Genomic DNA, 18870 nt, shown 5'->3' with positions numbered 1-18870 from the left:
CTGTGCGGAAACAGCTCAGTTGGTAGAGTCCCTGGTTCAATCCTGGATTTTAGTACCTGTGGTGTGTCCTTTAGAAGACTGTCTTTTTTAATTAATGAGAGATAAAAAGCTATTTAGGAAATGTAAAGGTGCCAAACAAACCAACAGTTTCTACCAACATTTAATTGAGGAATCAGTTGAATGAGGACAGATGTGATTTAAAGCAAAACAATCACAGCACAGCACAGAGGATTTGAACCCACAGATCCAGAAGAGACTGCAGCACAGCCTGCTATGAGCAGAGTGGAGCAGCGGAAGTGTTTTGGGCCTGTAATACAGAAGTTGATGGATCAAAACCCTCCTCTGCTATCCTAACACAGTGGCTGAATGTCATTTATCACTTTCTCCAGTAATGTGTACAGACACACTGTGCTGCTCCTGGAACCTCGAGCCAGCGCCTTTGATAAAGATCAGCTAACAGTCCTGTGGTTCCATGGTGTAATGGTTAGCACTCTGGACTTTGAATCCAGTGATCCGAGTTCAAGTCTCGGTGGAACCTCTGTCTTCTGATTTAGTGACTACATATAACAGTAACTCCACTCCACCCAAAACAGTGATCCACCCCTGAGCAGAGAGGAGGCTTCATGAAACAGTTTATCTTTTCACCTGCTGCAGCAGCTCAGAGCCTCTGTGGTTCAGGAAAAACGACAGACTAAAGAAAGACATTTCAGGTGCATGTGATTACACTGAAATAATATAATTTGATTTATTTCATTTTATTCCATTCAGAAAGTAAAAATAATATATTTTATGACATCATTACACACAGTGACATATTTCAAGTGTTTATTTCATTTAATATTGATCATTGTGACCTCCAGCTGATAAAAACCCAAAAGTAGTTTATTTCAACAACATTTGACTTCACCTACAAGGAACTGCTGGGATTTAAACACAGGCTGCTTTAACAAAGTTTGTCTCCTGTGAAAAGCAGTCAATCACTAATTTCCCCTCTCCTCAGCACAGCATGAGCCACAAAGTTACTGTTGCTTCACTTTACAAGATACTGCAAATAACACAACCAGCCAACCTCACACAGCTCCATATAATAAGAGTTAGCTCCCCTGATGACTGCAAGGCAACAGCTGGGCTCGTCCAGGATTTGAACTCTGAGTATCCAGTTCCAGAACAGCAGACAGTCGTTGGCTCAATCAACATTTGGGATAATTCTAGCTGGAACTGCAGACTGGAACATGGAGAAGTCAATGTGTCTCTGTGGCGCAATCGGTCAGCGCGTTCGGCTGTTAACCGAAAGGATGGTGGTTCGAGCCCACCCAGGGACGATCTTTGTTTTTAAGCTGATTACTGCCACTACATGTTGATGTAGTCTTTCCTCTACTTTGGTTTCACCAGAACCATTAAATATGGTATAACCTGTAATACATAACTGCCCAACCACGAAGTGGTTAATTGTTCAGCATCTGTCGTCAGAATGGCTGAGCGGTCTAAGGCGCTGCGTTCAGGTCGCAGTCTCCCCTGGAGGCGTGGGTTCAGAAGCTGCTTTTTTTTTCATCTCTACTTAACTCCCTCAGGGACCACCTCTGATGCCAAAAACAAGGAGCCTTTCCATCTTCAGTCTAAAACTCTCCCAAGTGAGCTATGTCATGACTTAGTGGATACTTAGGGTGAGGGATCTTCAGCATACTATGAAAATTTGTCCTATTACGGGCAGTAATTTTGCACAAAGGCAACACAACACTATCTCAAAGTAAATGAAAGGGATCACATCAAAGGGATGAAAGACTCCTCCCACTTTTTTGTCATGAACTCCACAGTCCACATGGCTCGTTGGTCTAGGGGTATGATTCTCGCTTAGGGTGCGAGAGGTCCTGGGTTCAAATCCCGGACGAGCCCATCTGTTGCCTTTCAGTCAATAAGGGTGCTAACTGTTACACTATGGAGCTGTGTGAGGTTTGCTGTCTGGTAGGCTATGTAATTATTTAAGATTGAACATCTTACATTACTGTTTGATAAATTTGGTGACAACTGCACTTTGGGTCCATTTGGAGAACATGGGGGGCTGTGTGACTTCATCACCAGAAATTAAAATGTCTAACATCGCTAAAACCGCAGCAGCACAAATAAGAATTTTTACAGCGCAAACAAACGGTACCATTTCACGTCCATTCGGAGGGGATGCCATTTTGCATGCAATGGTGGTATAGTGGTGAGCATAGCTGCCTTCCAAGCAGTTGACCTGGGTTCGATTCCCGGCCGTTGCAGTTTAACTTACAGCTTGAGATCCTGTAGATTTCATGCCAATGGTGCCCAACTGGTTGACAGACCAAGAGGAGGATGAAACTGTTCTATCTATTCAGCTACAGTTGGTCTGTTACAGTAGATACTCACACACATTGTTTAACATATTCTAAGAACAAGTCATGGACAGTGGTTGGCCTGTCCATCACCCTGGTAACTGGCCAGTTATATTCAGTTTACGCCAAGTTCATGGGTTCAAGCCCCATACTGGCCACATGCAACCTCTCAAAACTTGATTTCTTCCTCATTAAAGGTGTGTGTGTGTATACAAGTACAAATGCTAATAAAGATAAGTATAAGCACCACAAAGGGCCTCTGATATAATAACACAGCTGCAGCCGCAAAGGAGAAACAGCATGAGAAGCATTTACTACTCAAGTCAACGTGTAAGTTTGGATGTACTCTTCAATTGATTTTACATTTACCTTTAAGAGATCGTAGTTTACAGTTACAAATATAAATGGGAATAAAATCAGATTTTCATTTCATCATCAAGAGGGTGTCTCCACATGCACACTTGTTCTTGGTGTTTTCACAAATTGTTAAATAAAAAAATACTATTTCATTCATCCAAGCGTAATTAGTTGTTATGTAATATATATTTTCTGTGTGGCTTAGTCTTAAAATTATAATGGTTGTGCGATCAACTCCTGCCTGAAATTTGCTTAAAAATTAGCCCATCAAAGTGAGTCCACAATACTCAAAGACCGCCTGATTAGATCGTACAGAGGCTTTAGTCCATTAGTTTAATATATAGAAAATATATATATAATATATAGAAAACCTAAAGTAGGATTTGATTCCATAACAGCAGGACAAAGTGTGTCATTAATCTTCTGGATTCTACAGACTGAGTTCATGTTCTGATAGATTTATTTTACAGCTGTAGTAACAATAAATCTCCAGCAGGTGGAAGTATTGCTGCTCAGATGTCATGTACACTGTGGGACACACAATACTCACAGAGGACTTTATTGTGCTGCGGTGAGATGTATAAAAAGCTCCAGTTCTACAGTCAGAAGATGTCCAGTCTGAAGGTGGATGAGTTCTGACTGCAGAAGAAAGTTTCAGAGCGTCTTCCAATGGCTGATTATTGATCAGTGATCAGATTATCAATCAAATATGCTGCTTTCTGGGTCTTAACATTAATAATAAGAACAAGTGTTTACAAAAAATGCAGTTGAGGTTGATGGTAAAGTGGTTTGTTTTAATGTAGACACTCTGTGTCTACCTGAACCTGCAGATGTGCATTTTCATTTGGACCCCAGGAAGAGTAGCTGCTGCCTCATTTGTGAAACATTCATTCATACGCGAGGACATCACGAATATTTTATTTTTTCTGTGTGTGCTCCTGAGAAAGAGGCTCAAATCCAAACCCAGGAGACAGAGGTTGAGTGAGTCAGTGAGGAAGAAGCTGCTCGTTCTCCTTCAACAGTTTGATCTGAGGAAAAGTCACTTCCTCTTTTCAGGAATCAACTTCTACCATCTGTCCACTAGATGGAGATAACTGAGCATCAACTGAGAACTGAGTTCTTCATCATCTGGAAACAGACAGCATTGTTTTCTTCAGCTGGAGCTCTTTGTTCAAATCTACATTGAGATTCAGAGCCAAATGTTTTTCCTTTCCTGGATTTACTTCATCATTTCAGTCACTCTGTGGATTCAGCTGACAAATGCAAAATACAACCAACATTTAAACGATGACGTGTGGAAACAAAACTTTATTGATTCAGTCTGGTCAGCAGAATATAACCTGATGAAATCAGCAACATTAAACTGATGTTTCTACATGAATGCATCACTGATTCTAAAACCATAAACTGAACATGAACACTCTGTACACTCAGCGTTACACACATGAAGACAACATCATGTGTTTAAGGTGATGTTGAGCTGAACAGGACTTGTATTGAACACACAGAGGGAGTGCACCGTTCCTGGAGATACTGCAATACCAGGTCGATGCGTGGAGTGGACGGAGCAAGCCCCTATTCCATCTCCCTGTTCCAAAAATCTATTTAATATATGGTCCCCGGTAGGGGACGTATCAGATATTAAACTGATAAGAACAGATACTACACTTGATCTTAGCCAAAAGGCCGAGAAGCGATACCGCTCAGCTGTCGGAGGTAACGGAGTGTTTCTCCGCACCGACCCGCTCAGTGAGGGGTCAGAGTCGGCTTCAGTAACAACATCACTCCGAGAGAGACACAAACAGAAGACATGAAGAAACGAAGGAGGGATCAGAAAACAACCACAGACATGTTATTTTCACAAAGTTACGTTGTAGAGCAAAGAAAACGTCTCTTCTTGGTCACCTGTAAAACTTCATATCTATGTCAATTTAGCAGCTGAATATTATTGTGAAAACATCAGTTTGTCCTCTCATGTGATTGGCCTCATGGTGTGTCCATCAAAATAACCCCCCTGTCTGCACGGATTCTCTGAAGATTCGGCTCTCCTCGACTGGACTCGGCTTTTTTCGACCGAAAGAGAGAATAATAAAATGAAAGAGTAACTTCGTCGTCCACAGAATAAAACCACGAATTACATATTTAAAATAGCATTCAAAGTGCTTTAACCCAACATTAGCTTAATGCTTACATGCAATAGAAAACGCAATGGACCGGCTAACAGGACTATCATCCGTACCGCGATCATTTTAAAGAGTGACTGAACTTATTTAAACTCAAACATGAAAGTGTTTCTAAAGTAACACGGGACAAATGTAACACTCAGAATCGGATGAATGTAAACGCACTAAATGACGTCACCACTTTCAGTAAGAACAGAACAGAGAAAAATCGGAAAATTTGTCATAGCGGACGACCTTCAGATTATGAGACTGACGCGCTGCCTACAACGAGGCCTGAACGACTGAGAGACCTCAGACCTGTCGGGAGCTCCCCGCACAACACGGGCTGAACCAGCCACACACCGGGCAGGCCGGTATGATGTACACTGTGTTCTCATATCAAGCATGAGCGTTTTGGAAATGTACAATTCCCTCTTTTTTTTTAAAGGGAGAACATACAAGCAGCTCAGAAGTGCAAAGCTCTGGAATAAATCCTATTTTAGCCACTCTCCCTTTTTTCAGAGGCTGTTTGAATCAACACATGATGATGAACACACATCCATGTTAAACATGACAATCTTTTCTCTTTTTGATTCCACATTCTTCATTGACACATCTCTCTGCACAGCTACAATTACAGTTTCAATCAGACTGCATTAGCTGTTTATTGATTTGCTGGCTGTTTGCTGCACTGTTATAAAGGAGGCTTGACTATTTTTTTACAAAGTGAAAACATAAACCCCCCAAAACCGTTGTATTTTGAAGTATTCCTTTCTCGAAGGGTGACCTGACTTTGAGATTAATGCTTTAAAATGCAGGCACTGGATGTTTAAAAGGAAACTTTTTTACAAATGAACAGCGAGCTTGTACTCAGGTGATTTGTGTTTGATAGATCAGCACCTGACTGGATCCTCATCGAACTTAAGCAATGCAAAAAAAGGTCTGCAAATGCAAATCTCACACAGAGCAATGTAGAACACTGTTTGTGATCTGCATCTTTGCTTTCTTCTGTTCACACAGTACTTTGGAATATGAAAGACCATATTTTATATATTAATATATATATTATATATTAATGTTTAACATTCGTTTTTACTGTGTGCTGCAAAAAATTACCAAATAATGGAAAAATAAAAAACTATTATAAATATAATTATCCTTAACAAGCAAGTGGAAAGTTCAGGATCATTATGATAGAGTCTGACTGATAAAGCTCAATTAACTTCCATATATCAATTTCACAGTTTTATACATTTTCATGAATTTTTTTACAAAGTGAAAACAAAAACCCCCCAAAACATTTGCATTTTGAAGTATTCTTTTCTTCATTTCTTTATCAAAAATGATCTGACTTTGAGTTTATTGCTTCAGAATGGGGGCACTGAAGGTTTAAAATGCAGCTTTTTTACAAATGAACAGCGAGCTTGTACTTTGGTGATTAATGTTTGATATAACAGCACCTGACTGGATCATCTAACTTCCTCTACTGAAGTCCCTTTAAAAGGACACAGCAGTCTCTCTGCACAGTCTTCATGTCTCCCTTTGGAGCAGCCTGAAGTTTTGTGGAAGAGGTAAACCAACAAAAACAGCAGAGTACAGCTGTGGACTGAAACAGGCTGAATGATAAAGGTTGTGTATGTCAGCTGCTTCCTTGTTGCTAAGGTCACGTGTCCCCCGGCCCCTCCCCCCTGTGTTCTGTCCCAGTGGGCGTGTCCTCTCTCCTAATGAGGCACACCTGTCCTGCATTTCCCGCCAATCAGCCCACATAGATTCACTCCTCGGACTTCTCTTCGGTGCCGGAGTATCCTGGACTTTAGGATCCATACTGGACTATTTCTGTTGGACTCTAACTGCAGATAAAGACTCGGTTTTACCGGATCTGTTTCTCTGTTCCCGTCTTTTTTTTTTAAGTGACCCGTAACACCTCGCTGACAAACAGCAGCAGTACAACAACAAACCAAAAACAGGTTGGAGCGGTTTTAATGTTTCATACTTTGGACTCTGAAGTTATGAGGATGTAACTTTTCCTCAGCTCAAACAGACACCAGGACTGATGAGGGAGAACAAGCAGCTTCTTCTCTTCACATGAAGCTGGAAAGTGTCAGAAAGTCTCCCTGAAGTGAGTTCAGCAGGTGAGAATCTGTAAATGTGTGAACAGGATCACTGTGATCACACTGAGTTGTTTCACTGTTTGACTGGACAGGAGAACTTTTCTGGTTGCTGATTGGCTGCTTTCAGATGTGTACAAATATTAATAGTTTGAACAATAATTTGAGGATCGCTTGTAGTTGACAGATGGTTTTTATTTATTTATTTATTTATTTATTTTTTGGTCTGCATTTGTCCTCATAGTTTAACACCACGTGGTGTGTTACATTTTGACGGTTTAGTAACAGAACTGGTCTTCCCTGAAGCTGTCTGAGTGATGAGAATCAGATCAGACAAGTCTGTACATATCTCATGACCATGATTACCGATCATACTGTACTAAGTCTGAAAAGTTAAACCAATGTCAAACTGTGATGCTGGGGGAGAAACAATATATAATACAATTTTATCTATCTTATTTATTTAATTTATTTTTGTAACATATGTATGTTTAATTACTTACCAAAATCAGTCTGGTACAGGCAGACTCTGATAGCCAAGCTGGGTCAAAGCCCAACATGCGGTGGTGAGCAGACTTTTGCTGCTTGGACCCGGAGCAGGAGTTAAATAAATAAGTCTAATTACTGTACGTACTTAGGAAATATTATACTCTTCAGGGAGTAATGTGAAGATGACCCCTGATTATTATTTTTAATAACCTTATCTGTCAGTGTTTTATCTGCACTTAGAGAACAGTTTCTTCACTTTTATTCTTATTCTAATATAAAGTAAGAGTCACTGAGTAAAGTCAAGAATTCAAAGCACCAGACTTATACCAGATTTTATTTTTTTAAAGATTTTTAAATGGTCATTCCAAATTAATCTAAAATGAAACAGACTTTTTATCAACTTAACTTTCATGGCGAAGGTTAACTTTATTTTCTTGTGGTCCAACTGGTGCGTAGGTGTTTCTGTTGCACAATGACAGAACTAACATGTCAAAACTGGTCTGAAACCTTGGATGAACTGAGCTGAGTGAACTGAGCTGAGTGAATTGAACTCTTCCTGTTAATGGTACACTCTGAGTATCTCCAGATACAGTGAAGCCATTGAAGGTTTAAAGCAGCACTCCTAGTTTTTAATGTTGGGAATCATTTGAGGCAAAGCAGAAACTTTCAGTTGTCAGAAGTTCTTTGCTCAATAAAGTAACATGAACTAGAAAAATTCCTTGGCAGAAATTTTGAGTGACTCGGGGTGTGTGCTGTCGGGACTTTGACTTGGCGCAATTCCAGTGCACAATTCTTGTGTTTCTGTGTGGAAAATTTGTGTGTCGGTAGTGTGTGTGTGTGTGTCTGTAAGTGTGTCTGCGTGTGAGACTCTGTGTGTCTCTCTGTATACGTGTGTGTCTGTGTATGTCTGTATGTACTTATGTATAAGGCTCTTTATCTGTATATTTGTGTCTTTGCATGTGCTTGGCTGTGTTTTTGTGTGCCCGTCTAGCGATATGTGTGTCTGTGTAGGTATGCATATGCGTGTCTATATGTATTTGTGTCTGTGTGTTCGTATCTGTGTGTGTCTTTGGATCAGTCTCTGTGTGTGTCTGTGTGTCAGTCTCCTCAGCTCTGCCCTTTCGAGGCAACAGTGAGAGTCACTAATTAAATCGCAGCATCCATCAACACATCCTACAGTCAGATACCACCATCTAGTGAACAGAGAAAAGAAGCACCATCAAATCTGAGATACATTTTTCTGAAACTTGCAGATCACTGAAAGATCCGACTGATTTGTGTATGAAGTTGTGGAGGTACAGTATTTAATTTGTCAAAGAAACAAATGTTTAAGGTGCATCCTAAACATCAGATGAGAGAACCACCTCCTCTGTCCACCTCCATTCAAAATTCTGCTGTTTGATGTCTTCTCTTCTAACAGTTCAGGAGTTGTAAAGTGGGAATGAATGATTTTCTGGATCTTTCCGTCCTACATGGTAAATGGATGAACAGTCCACCGCTGTGGTTTCTCTGATCCACTAGGATGGTATGAAGTGGACAGTCAGAGTATTTTAGGATGCTCTCTGCCTTCCTCTGTGTGGATCACGCCGCAAAACATCTACTATTTAAAATCGCTGTTTTTGTGAAGTCTCAGTACAAACGTAGAAAATAGGACGTTGACTTGCTGTAAAATGTCTCCTGTTGATTCACGGTCACACAGCTGATCGGCGGACGAGCCGACTTCCGGTCCTCTGAGGTGGAGAGAAATGAACTGGGGTTTCCTAACTGGTCAGACTGGTTTAGTTGTAACTGATGGCTTGTAATAATTTGGTCCTCAAATGTATTTCATTAAATTTTTATGGGCATTTAAATGTGATATAAACAAATATTTATATGATTAAATTTAAAGTTTTAAATAGAATACAAATATAAAACAATGAATGTTGGGATGAGCCTGAATCTTGAGTGTCCTTTCTCAATTTTCTGTCTGTGTTGTTTTCAGTCAGGTAAAGGCTGAAGTTAGTGACATATTAGATGATGATGATGATGATGTATGTGTCCTGTGATGCAAATCCTGTTGTAATGAAGCTTTTTGTTGTGTTTGTGTGAAGGTGGAGGCTCAGCTATGAATCAGTGTGAGGACAGAGAGGAGGGAGCCCCTCCCTCTAAAACCACTCTGTGTGGGGAACATGAGAGTCAGACCAAAGCTCAGAGGTGAGATGAGGATCTCTAACTGTCCATCTGTCAGAGCTCAGCACTCAGATCACTGCTGCATCATTATTCACTCACTATCACTTACATGTTTTACTCCTGAACTTTTTCTGCTGCTTTTTTATTTGTCCTTGTTTTTACAGGGAGCTCAACCAACATTTGAAGATATTGTGAGTAATAATGATAATCATAATTTTTTTTTTTTTTTTTTTTTTTTTTCCCCCCCTCTCTCTCTCTTCTGGCTTTTCCCTGTTTGGGGTCACCACAGCAAGTCAGCTCTGTCACTTGCGTGATGAATTTGACCACAATTTTTACACCTGATGTCTTTCCTGCCCCAACCCTCCCCATTTATCTGGGATTTGAACATGGGGTCTCTGCATGAAAAGCATGCAGCTCTACAACTGAGCTAGATCCCCAGGCTGATGATGATGATGATGATGATGATTAATAATAATTATTTGTCTTGCCCTTTTCAAATCGGGCCACAAAATGCTTCATGTGAGTTAATGAAAAATATCCAAAAACTCCAAGTGATATGTAAATTTAATTAAAATTTAAAATCAACCTACAATAAAATATTCTGGATCATTTAGGCTATAAAAATGAAAATCAAACTCCTTCAAAACTGATCTTTTTCTGCTCAGTTTCTTGGTTGTTGATTTATTTTAATGCCAACTTGGTTTCCACTAGTAACCAGAAGTCAAGACCAGATTCTCCTGAACTGAGCTGTTTGTCCATGAAGAGGGATTGGTCTATCAGTCATCCTACGAACTTTAAGGGAGGACAACAGTCTGCTGTATCCAGAAGTGTGTCCATGAAGAGTGATTGGTCTATGATTCAACCTATTGAATTTAAGGGAGGACAACAGTCTGCTGTATCCAGAAGTGTGTCCATGAAGAGTGATTGGTCTATGATTCAACCTATTGAATTTAAGGGAGGACAACAGTCTGCTGTATCCAGCTGTGTGTCCATGAAGAGTAATCAGTCTATGGATGATTTTATCAAAGAAAAAAGGTAAAAGCTGATCATTTGTTGTTGTTTGACTCATTAAAGGTATCAAAGCTTGTCTATCAGTTTCTCTGTTGTTCATAGAAAACTCCTGGAACAAACTGTGTGTTTGTGTCTTTTCTCCTCAGAGTTCAGTCTGACAAACATCATCACACAGACCTGGACTCCATATTTATGGTGTGTAAATGTTCATCCAGTGACTACAACAGACACCAACAAAGACTTGAGTTTGAAGCTGCACTCTTTAGACCAGTAGAGCTTTACTCTGTGACAGACAGGAGTTGAATTGGGATTGAACAGGTTTGGGGTGGGAGAGAGTGGGAGAGGACTGGGAGTTGTAGTTCACCACAGAGCAATAATCCATCAGCCTCAACAGATATGTTCTGTATGAATATGGTCTGTTGGAAACTTTCAGAAAACATTTTTGCTCCTCGTTGTTCATCTACAGTGAATCTTACAGGAAAGTTTGCTATTTAGTTGTTTTCCAGATCATTTCAGCTGTGACTTAATAACAAAGACCAAAGTTAATCAGATTCAGTCCTGGACCTCCATGGACTCTGCCTCTACAGGGTTTAAAGATGGAATAATTCATCAGTGAACTAGTTCAGGTGGTCTGATCCATCTTCAGCCACAGTCACAGTTAATACCCTGAATTTTCACTTCCTGAGTTGATGTGTTGAAGGGCTGTATCAGTTTGGTCTTCATGTGATGATCAGGATCTCTGTGTTGTCAGAATCTAAAATCAAACTTAGTAAGTTACACCAGTGAAGTTAGTTTAGTGAAGTCAGCAGGTCTGAATCTTTCTGTGTAGCTCTGGAAAGAGACGTGGCAGCAGATGATACAGCAGCAGCTAAAGTTGAACTCTGCTGACTGATGATCTGATGCTTTGATCCATCAGTTTATACTGAGAGTGAACTTTACACAGGATGTTATTGTGTTCCAGCTGCTGGAGGAGAACATCGTCTGTTTTGTGAAGAACGAGCTGAAGAAAATCAAAAGGAGTCTGAGTCCAGATTACCCACAATTCATGAAGAATGAGGATGATGAGGTGGATGAAGAGCAGAGGAGGAGCAGAGAGGCATTTCTGAAAATCACAGTGAACTTCCTGAGGAGGATGAAGCAGGAGGAGCTGGCTGACTGTCTACAGAGCAGTAAGAGGATTTAATATGCTGGATCAATTAGACATTTTCTGTTTGGAGACAGAGACATGATCATTCTTATTCCTGACAATAAGTAAACATCAACCTTGTAGTTTGAATTTTTCATTTGATTTTAGTTTTTTTCCCATTCAGAAACTTGTGCTCAAGTTTGTCGACGTAAACTGAAATCTGGCCTGAAGAAGAAGTTCCAGTGTGTGTCTGAGGGGATCTCTAAAGCAGGAAACTCAACCCTTCTGAATCAGATCTACACAGAGCTCTACATCACAGAGGGAGGGACTGGAGAGGTCAATGAGGAACATGAGGTCAGACAGATTGAAACAGCATCCAGGAAACAGGACAGAGCAGAAACAAGCATCAGACAAGAAGACATCTTTAAACCCCCACCTGGAAGAGACCAACCAATCAGAACAGTGATGACAAAGGGAGTGGCTGGCATTGGGAAAACCGTCTTAACACAGAAGTTCACTCTGGACTGGGCTGAAGACAAAGCCAACCAGGACATAGAGTTCACATTCCCCTTCACCTTCAGAGAGCTGAATGTGCTGAAAGAGAAGAAGTTCAGCTTGGTGGAACTTGTTCATCTCTTCTTCACTGAAACCAAAGAAGCAGGAATGTGCAGCTTTGATCACTTCCAGGTTGTGTTCATCTTTGACGGTCTGGATGAGTGTCGACTTCCTCTGGACTTCCACAACACTGAGGTCCTGACTGATCCTACAGAGTCCACCTCAGTGGACGTGCTGCTGACAAACCTCATCAGGGGGAAACTGCTTCCCTCTGCTCGCCTCTGGATAACCACACGACCTGCAGCAGCCAATCAGATCCCTCCTCAGTGTGTTGACATGGTGACAGAGGTCAGAGGGTTCAATGACCCCCAGAAGGAGGAGTACTTCAGGAAGAGGTTCAGACATGAGGAGCAGGCCAGCAGGATCATCTCCCACATCAAGACCTCACGAAGCCTCCACATCATGTGCCACATCCCAGTCTTCTGCTGGATCACTGCTACAGTTCTGGAGGAGGTGTTGAAGACCAGAGAGGGAGGAGACCTGCCCAAGACCCTGACTGAGATGTACATCCACTTCCTGGTGGTTCAGTCCAAAGTGAAGAAGGTCAAGTACGATGGAGGAGCTGAGTCAGATCCACACTGGAGTCCAGAGACCAGGAAGATGATTGAGTCTCTGGGAAAAGTGGCCTTTGAGCAGCTGCAGAAAGGAAACCTGATCTTCTATGAATCAGACCTGACAGAGTGTGGCATCGATATCAGAGCAGCATCAGTTTACTCAGGAGTGTTGACACAGATCTTCAAAGAGGAGACAGGGCTGTACCAGGACAAGGTCTTCTGCTTCGTCCATCTGAGTGTTCAGGAGTTTCTGGCTGCTCTTCATGTCCATCTGACCTTCATCAACTCTGGAGTCAGTCTGATGGCAGAAGAACAAACAACAACTTGGAGGTCTAAACTAATAAGGACAGGATCTAAAAGAACACGTCTCTACCAGAGTGCTGTGAATGAGGCCTTACAGAGTCCACATGGACACCTGGACTTGTTCCTCCGGTTCCTTCTGGGTCTTTCACTGCAGACCAACCAAACTCTCCTACGAGGCCTGGTGACACAGACAGGAAGTAGCTCAGAGACCAATCAGAAAACAGTCCAGTACATCAAGACAAAGATCAGTGAGAGTCTGTCTCCAGAGAAAAGTATCAACCTGTTTCACTGTCTGAATGAACTGAATGATGGTTCTCTGGTGGAGGAGATCCAACAGTCCCTGAGATCAGGACGTCTCTCCACAGATAAACTGTCTCCTGCTCAATGGTCAGCTCTGGTCTTCATCTTACTGTCATCAGAAAAAGATCTGGACGTGTTTGACCTGAAGAAATACTCTGCTTCAGAGGAGGCTCTTCTGAGGCTGCTGCCAGTGGTCAAAGCCTCCAACAAAGTTCTGTATGTGCTAAAAAATCCATCCAGATCAACGGAATCTTTTTTTTAGTTGAGAATCAAAAACATGTTTCTTTAATAATTTATCTTGTTTTGCTGATTCCTCTTCAGACTGAGCCTCTGTAACCTCTCAGACAGAAGCTGTGAAGCTCTGTCCTCAGTCCTCAGCTCCCAGTCCTCTTGTCTGAGAGATCTGGACCTGAGTAACAACAACCTGCAGGATTCAGGAGTGAAGCTTCTGTCTGCTGGTTTGAAGAGTCCACACTGTGAGCTGGAAGCTCTCAGGTCAGTGTTCATGTTTGTGTGAATACTAAAACTGGATTTAGTTTTTTAGGATAAATTTTATTTAAATGAGTAAAAATTGAAAACTGAAGAGGTTTGTAGATTGTGGTTGATAGTGGTGACTTCTATGTTCACTGAGGATCATTTACTTTTAGGGAGGTGGACACAACCTTTCTGCTGCTTTTGGCATCTGTCACAGTTGTGATGATGGAGTTCTCATTCAGGAAAATATTTAAGGGACTCAAAGACACCAGAGGTTGAGTGGACTGCTGATATGATGCTCTGTGGATGAATGAACCTTCTAGCTTAGGGTCTAGAAACGGTTACAAACACACTTTGTAGTTGGGCGGCAGACAGGAGCTGGATCAAAAGACACTATTGTCCTGTCAAATTTGATGTCATTATTTAGGTGTGTGGGTAACCTAAAGAAATTCACCAGCTAGCTGTTACTCCTACCTACAAAAAGATATGTGGAGAAAATGTCAAGGCGAAGTCTAAATCAAAGGGGGTTTTAATACATAAATCAAATTGAGGTTCCTTTAAAAAAAAGAGCACCTGTAATTTGCACCTGTAAAACAAAATATCACAGTTCACCCTATAATGTGTGTGTGTGTGTGTGTGTGTGTGTGTCTGTCTGTCTGTCTGTCTGTCTGAGCTCTCTTGTGGGGCTCCTCCAGCCCAGGCAGGTATGGAGTCCCAGTATACAGGCACCTTTTTCCTCCTTGTTACTCCTGGGATCATCACCACTCCTCAGGCCATGGGTTTCCAAACCTCCAGTGAATCCGGCTGGTTCTCTTCCTCGTGTTACTGCTTTCTTATTTTCCCAACATCTCTTTGATTAGCAGGCAGAGTTGAATGAACCTGGACAAGCAAGTGGTGTCCCAATTCCTTGGGAAGAATCAAAGCTATACCCCTTGTGACTTCCTTTTGAAGGTTAAGGGGTGGGGGGTGATGGCTTCAGAGTAGGTGAACTTTGGGATTGGGCCAAAGTGTCAGAATGAATACATTTTTAGTAATTCTATGATCAGGCAGCTTCACAGATCTGTTCCATAGCTGGAGCATTTGTCCCTTATGTCTGACACAGGACACACACATTATAGAACAGAGTGAAAGTCTGAACTCCCAGATGAGCACAGTGTTCAGACTTGTTCAGGGCTCTACCTGCAGACTGAGCTAAAACACTGACAGCTGGGTTAAATGTCATGTGTTGGTCCAACGTCAGGCCAAGACATGTCATCTTCAAATATATAATTTGTGATAAGTTTGGTTTTCTGTGTAGGAATTTTGAAGCTTGTTTGCGGACTGTTTCAACTGGTTTTAGAGTGGACTTACCTGCCAGAGCTCAGTTCTGTGTTTCAGCTGTTTGACTTTCATTTTCTAAACTTCTACTTTCTAAACCTTCAGCTCTGAACAGATGATGAAACATTGAACGCTTTCAAGCAGGAACTTTGTCTCCTAAAGTCACATCTTTTATTCTTTACTCAGGTTGAGATGCTGCAGTTTGTCAGAGATCAGCTGTTCTTCTCTGGTCTCAGCTCTGAAGTCCAACCCCTCCCATCTCAGAGAACTGGACCTGAGTTGGAACGACCTGAAGGATTCAGGACTGAAGGATCTGTGTGGTTTTCTGGAGAGTCCTCACTGTAGACTGGAGACTCTGAGGTCAGACTCATGTTTTATTTCTGCTCTCAGATTAATATGATGTTACAGTTGTGGTGACTCTGACCTGCAGACAGGTTTATATTTGAGGGAAAATCCTCTTCGGGTTTTAGACATTTAACTGTTAAATGCTTGAAAATAGTTTTTGAAAAAGTTTATTTCAACATGATATGGGAATGGGAAACATGAATCTAATGTTTTTGAAAGGGGACGTTGTATATTAATTTGAAATATTAAAATCTTATTTCAATGTTTCTTAGAATCATCCAAAATCAAAGAAATCAACACAAATATAAACCCTTTTGCCAACAAAAACACCTCTGAGGTGCTCATACACAGAACAACAAAACTGTAATGGGTTCGCTCTCTCACCCAAGAATGGCACAAGTCTAGACTGGAACAGCTGAGAACTTTGACTACGTGCAATAGCCCAAACAGACGGCAGGCAGAGGCAGAGTCTAGAGACAGGCAGCAGGTCAGGTTACCGGGGCAGAGATGAGGAGTAGTGGTCTGGGGCCGAAGGCAGGTTAGGCCCCAGGAGGTCCGTCGGGAAAGCTGAGCGTAATGCAAAGACAATCTGGCAGAGAGGCAGAGTGGAGGAGCTGGTTAAGGGGAGTCTGGGAGGAACAGATGAGTCTGTTTATCCTGATTAAGAGAGGTAAGCAGGCAGGTAGAGTGGGTGGTGGAGGGGAGAACCAGGAGTGGACTATGACAAAAACAAAACATGGATCTGACTTTCTACTTCATCCAGTTTGCATAGTGAACAAATCCGGTCTTCCTCAGGTGTGGCATTAAAGCTCCCTGTTTCTGGGACTAATGGAATTGTTCCTGAACACAACTGTCCATAATGATCTTTGTCTTTTAGTTCACTTATTCTTAATGTAAGGTTCCACACTGTAAGTGTTCTTATGAAGACAGTAGGTTCTTCATTTTGGCTTCCTCCAAACATCCAGAGACCGTTTATCTCTCTGCTTTAGGAACAGTTTGTTTATAATATCTGTAATATCACAACATCATTTCTGAATGAAAATATCAGAGAAATCACAAATATAGAATATTAATTTCATCCACATGTAACATGGCTCTGTTGGTTGAGTTTGGGATATTTCAGTCACAATGCCAATTTAGTTTGAATATCAAACAGATTGTCAGAATTAATGCTTTTATTTTCCAAGGAACCTTCCCAGCTGGTCCATTATTAGAATAATAATGTTTACATTAACCACTGACCCCAAAGCAGTTACATGAATGTACATGACCAACACACTGCAGCAGTGGAAATAAGGTGGCTCCAAACATACCTAATGTAAACATCACCACCTCAGGAAAACATCCATTTTGCTGTGATTGTGTAGCAAAGCTTTAGTCCAATCAGCTGCAGTGGTTTGGTTCCACACTAAGATAAGGATTGGCTCTAAGGGCTGGTCTGCTGGGGGAGCAGTTGCCCCGTTGCCCTCCTCTCTCTGCTGCAGGAAACATGTTTGCTCCTTCAGTCAGTTCAGGTTCTTTAGTGTTGTTTCATTTTTCATTAAATCTTGTCACAGTTTGCATTTGACTGTTGTGAAGCTGCTTCCTGTTGGTTCAGCTGTTTGACTTTCATTTTCTAAACTTCTACTTTCTAAACCTTCAGCTCTGAACAGATGATGAAACATTGAACGCTTTCAAGCAGGAACTTTGTCTCCTAAAGTCACATCTTTTATTCTTCACTCAGGTTGGAGAACTGCAGTTTGTCAAAGATCAGCTGTTCTTCTCTGGTCTCATCTCTGAAGTCCAATCCCTCCCATCTCAGAGAACTGGACATGAGTCAGAATGACCTGAAGGATTCAGGACTGAAGAAACTGTGTGGTTTTCTGAAGAGTCCTCACTGTAAACTGGAGACTCTGAGGTCAGATTCATGTTTTATTTCTGCTCTCAGATTAATATGATGTTACAGTTGTTTTGACTCTGACCTGCAGACAGGTTTATATTTATGAGGGAAAATCCTCTTCAGGTTTTAACATTTGGTTAAATGGTTTGAAAGTAACTTTGGAAAACAGATTTCTATTCATTTGAAAATTACATTTTAATTGCAAGCAATTTATCAATCAATCTTGTATTTTTGAAAGGGGGCATCATATATTAACGAATATTTGTATGTTAATATGCAGATTGTAGTTTGTGGCTTTTTTTCATTTATTTATTTGCGTGTCAAATTGAAAGCAACTGCACTTTGTTTGTCTAAGAAGATGTTTGGCCTCTTATCTCAGGGGCTTCATCAGTTCATCAGTCCTCACTAGTCTGACAGACAGTGGAGTTGGACCCAGGTATTTAACCTCTGTAGGAGTGTTCACAAAGCTCCTTGTAACAACAGCCCATTAGAGGAGTTCCACTGACCTTTGTTAGTCTGCTACTGTAGACAAATTTGTGTGTCATTTCTGTTGTGGAAATTCTCTGTTGCTGGTGAAGAATGAAATAGACATTTTCCGGCCAACAAGTTTTTATTTTCTTTGCAAAGAAAGTCAATCATCACACGAGCAGGACAAATGAAGAAAGATTTCATAAATCACTCGTGTAGAATATTAATTTGTGCTCACTGGCCCAGGGATGGTGATGCAAAGTGTCAGAATGAAATATCTTTTTAGTAATTCTATGATCAGGCAGCTTCACAGATCTGTTCCACAGCTGGAGCATTTGTCTCTTATGTCTGATACTCGAGGGCTCCCAACCCAAATCACCATGAAGAGCCAACACTGAGGTCCATTTGTGTCCTGCTGTAAGATAACCAATAGCTCTATGATGCTGAGTATTACAAAGAGAATATTCACAGAATCCCCAGACAGCAGAAGCATCGTCTGACACACACACACACACACACACACACATTATAGAACAGAGTGAAAGTATGAACTCCCAGATGAGCACAGTGTTCAGACTTGTTCAGGGCTCTACCTGCAGACTGAGCTAAAACACTGACAGCTGGGTTAAATGTCATGTGTTGGTCCAACGTTAGAACATTTATCCTGATCAGTGTAGGACAGCAGTACTGTCCCAAGATTAACAACATTCAACTTGGCCTAAAATGCTCCACTTGTGTTTTGTCTTGGTTCTCCATTAGTCTCCACCTCCAGCACCGTTTTGGAACAATGTTCAGTGTCATGTGAACATTTTTTCTTTCTTAGCCAACAGAACAAAATC

At 41.2% G+C, this 18870-nt stretch overlaps 1 long non-coding RNA gene and 5 other non-coding genes across 6 annotated transcripts; 5 read left to right on the top strand and 1 right to left on the bottom strand.

Annotated features, from left to right (window-relative positions):
• Positions 1-466: 466 nt before the first annotated feature.
• trnaq-uug (transfer RNA glutamine (anticodon UUG)) lies at positions 467-538 on the top strand. The gene has a single exon. It is a non-coding gene; the product is annotated as a tRNA-Gln (tRNA).
• Positions 539-1248: 710 nt separating this feature from the next.
• trnan-guu (transfer RNA asparagine (anticodon GUU)) lies at positions 1249-1322 on the top strand. The gene has a single exon. It is a non-coding gene; the product is annotated as a tRNA-Asn (tRNA).
• Positions 1323-1821: 499 nt separating this feature from the next.
• Positions 1822-1893, top strand: trnap-agg (transfer RNA proline (anticodon AGG)). Its single transcript has one exon. It is a non-coding gene; the product is annotated as a tRNA-Pro (tRNA).
• A 296-nt stretch (positions 1894-2189) lies between these two features.
• trnag-ucc (transfer RNA glycine (anticodon UCC)) lies at positions 2190-2261 on the top strand. Its single transcript has one exon. It is a non-coding gene; the product is annotated as a tRNA-Gly (tRNA).
• A 1958-nt stretch (positions 2262-4219) lies between these two features.
• Positions 4220-4409, bottom strand: LOC115057804 (U2 spliceosomal RNA). The gene has a single exon (XR_003841959.1). It is a non-coding gene; the product is annotated as a U2 spliceosomal RNA (small nuclear RNA).
• A 5192-nt stretch (positions 4410-9601) lies between these two features.
• On the top strand, positions 9602-10841 carry LOC115056305 (uncharacterized). Its single transcript, XR_003841782.1, has 4 exons — positions 9602-9663; positions 9804-9830; positions 10351-10674; positions 10797-10841. It is a non-coding gene; the product is annotated as an uncharacterized LOC115056305 (long non-coding RNA).
• Positions 10842-18870: the final 8029 nt, after the last annotated feature.

This window comes from Echeneis naucrates, chromosome 2 (genome assembly GCF_900963305.1).
Source record: "Echeneis naucrates chromosome 2, fEcheNa1.1, whole genome shotgun sequence".
Classification (NCBI taxonomy): Eukaryota; Metazoa; Chordata; class Actinopteri; order Carangiformes; family Echeneidae; genus Echeneis; species Echeneis naucrates.
This window is presented reverse-complemented; position numbering and strand designations above follow the sequence as displayed.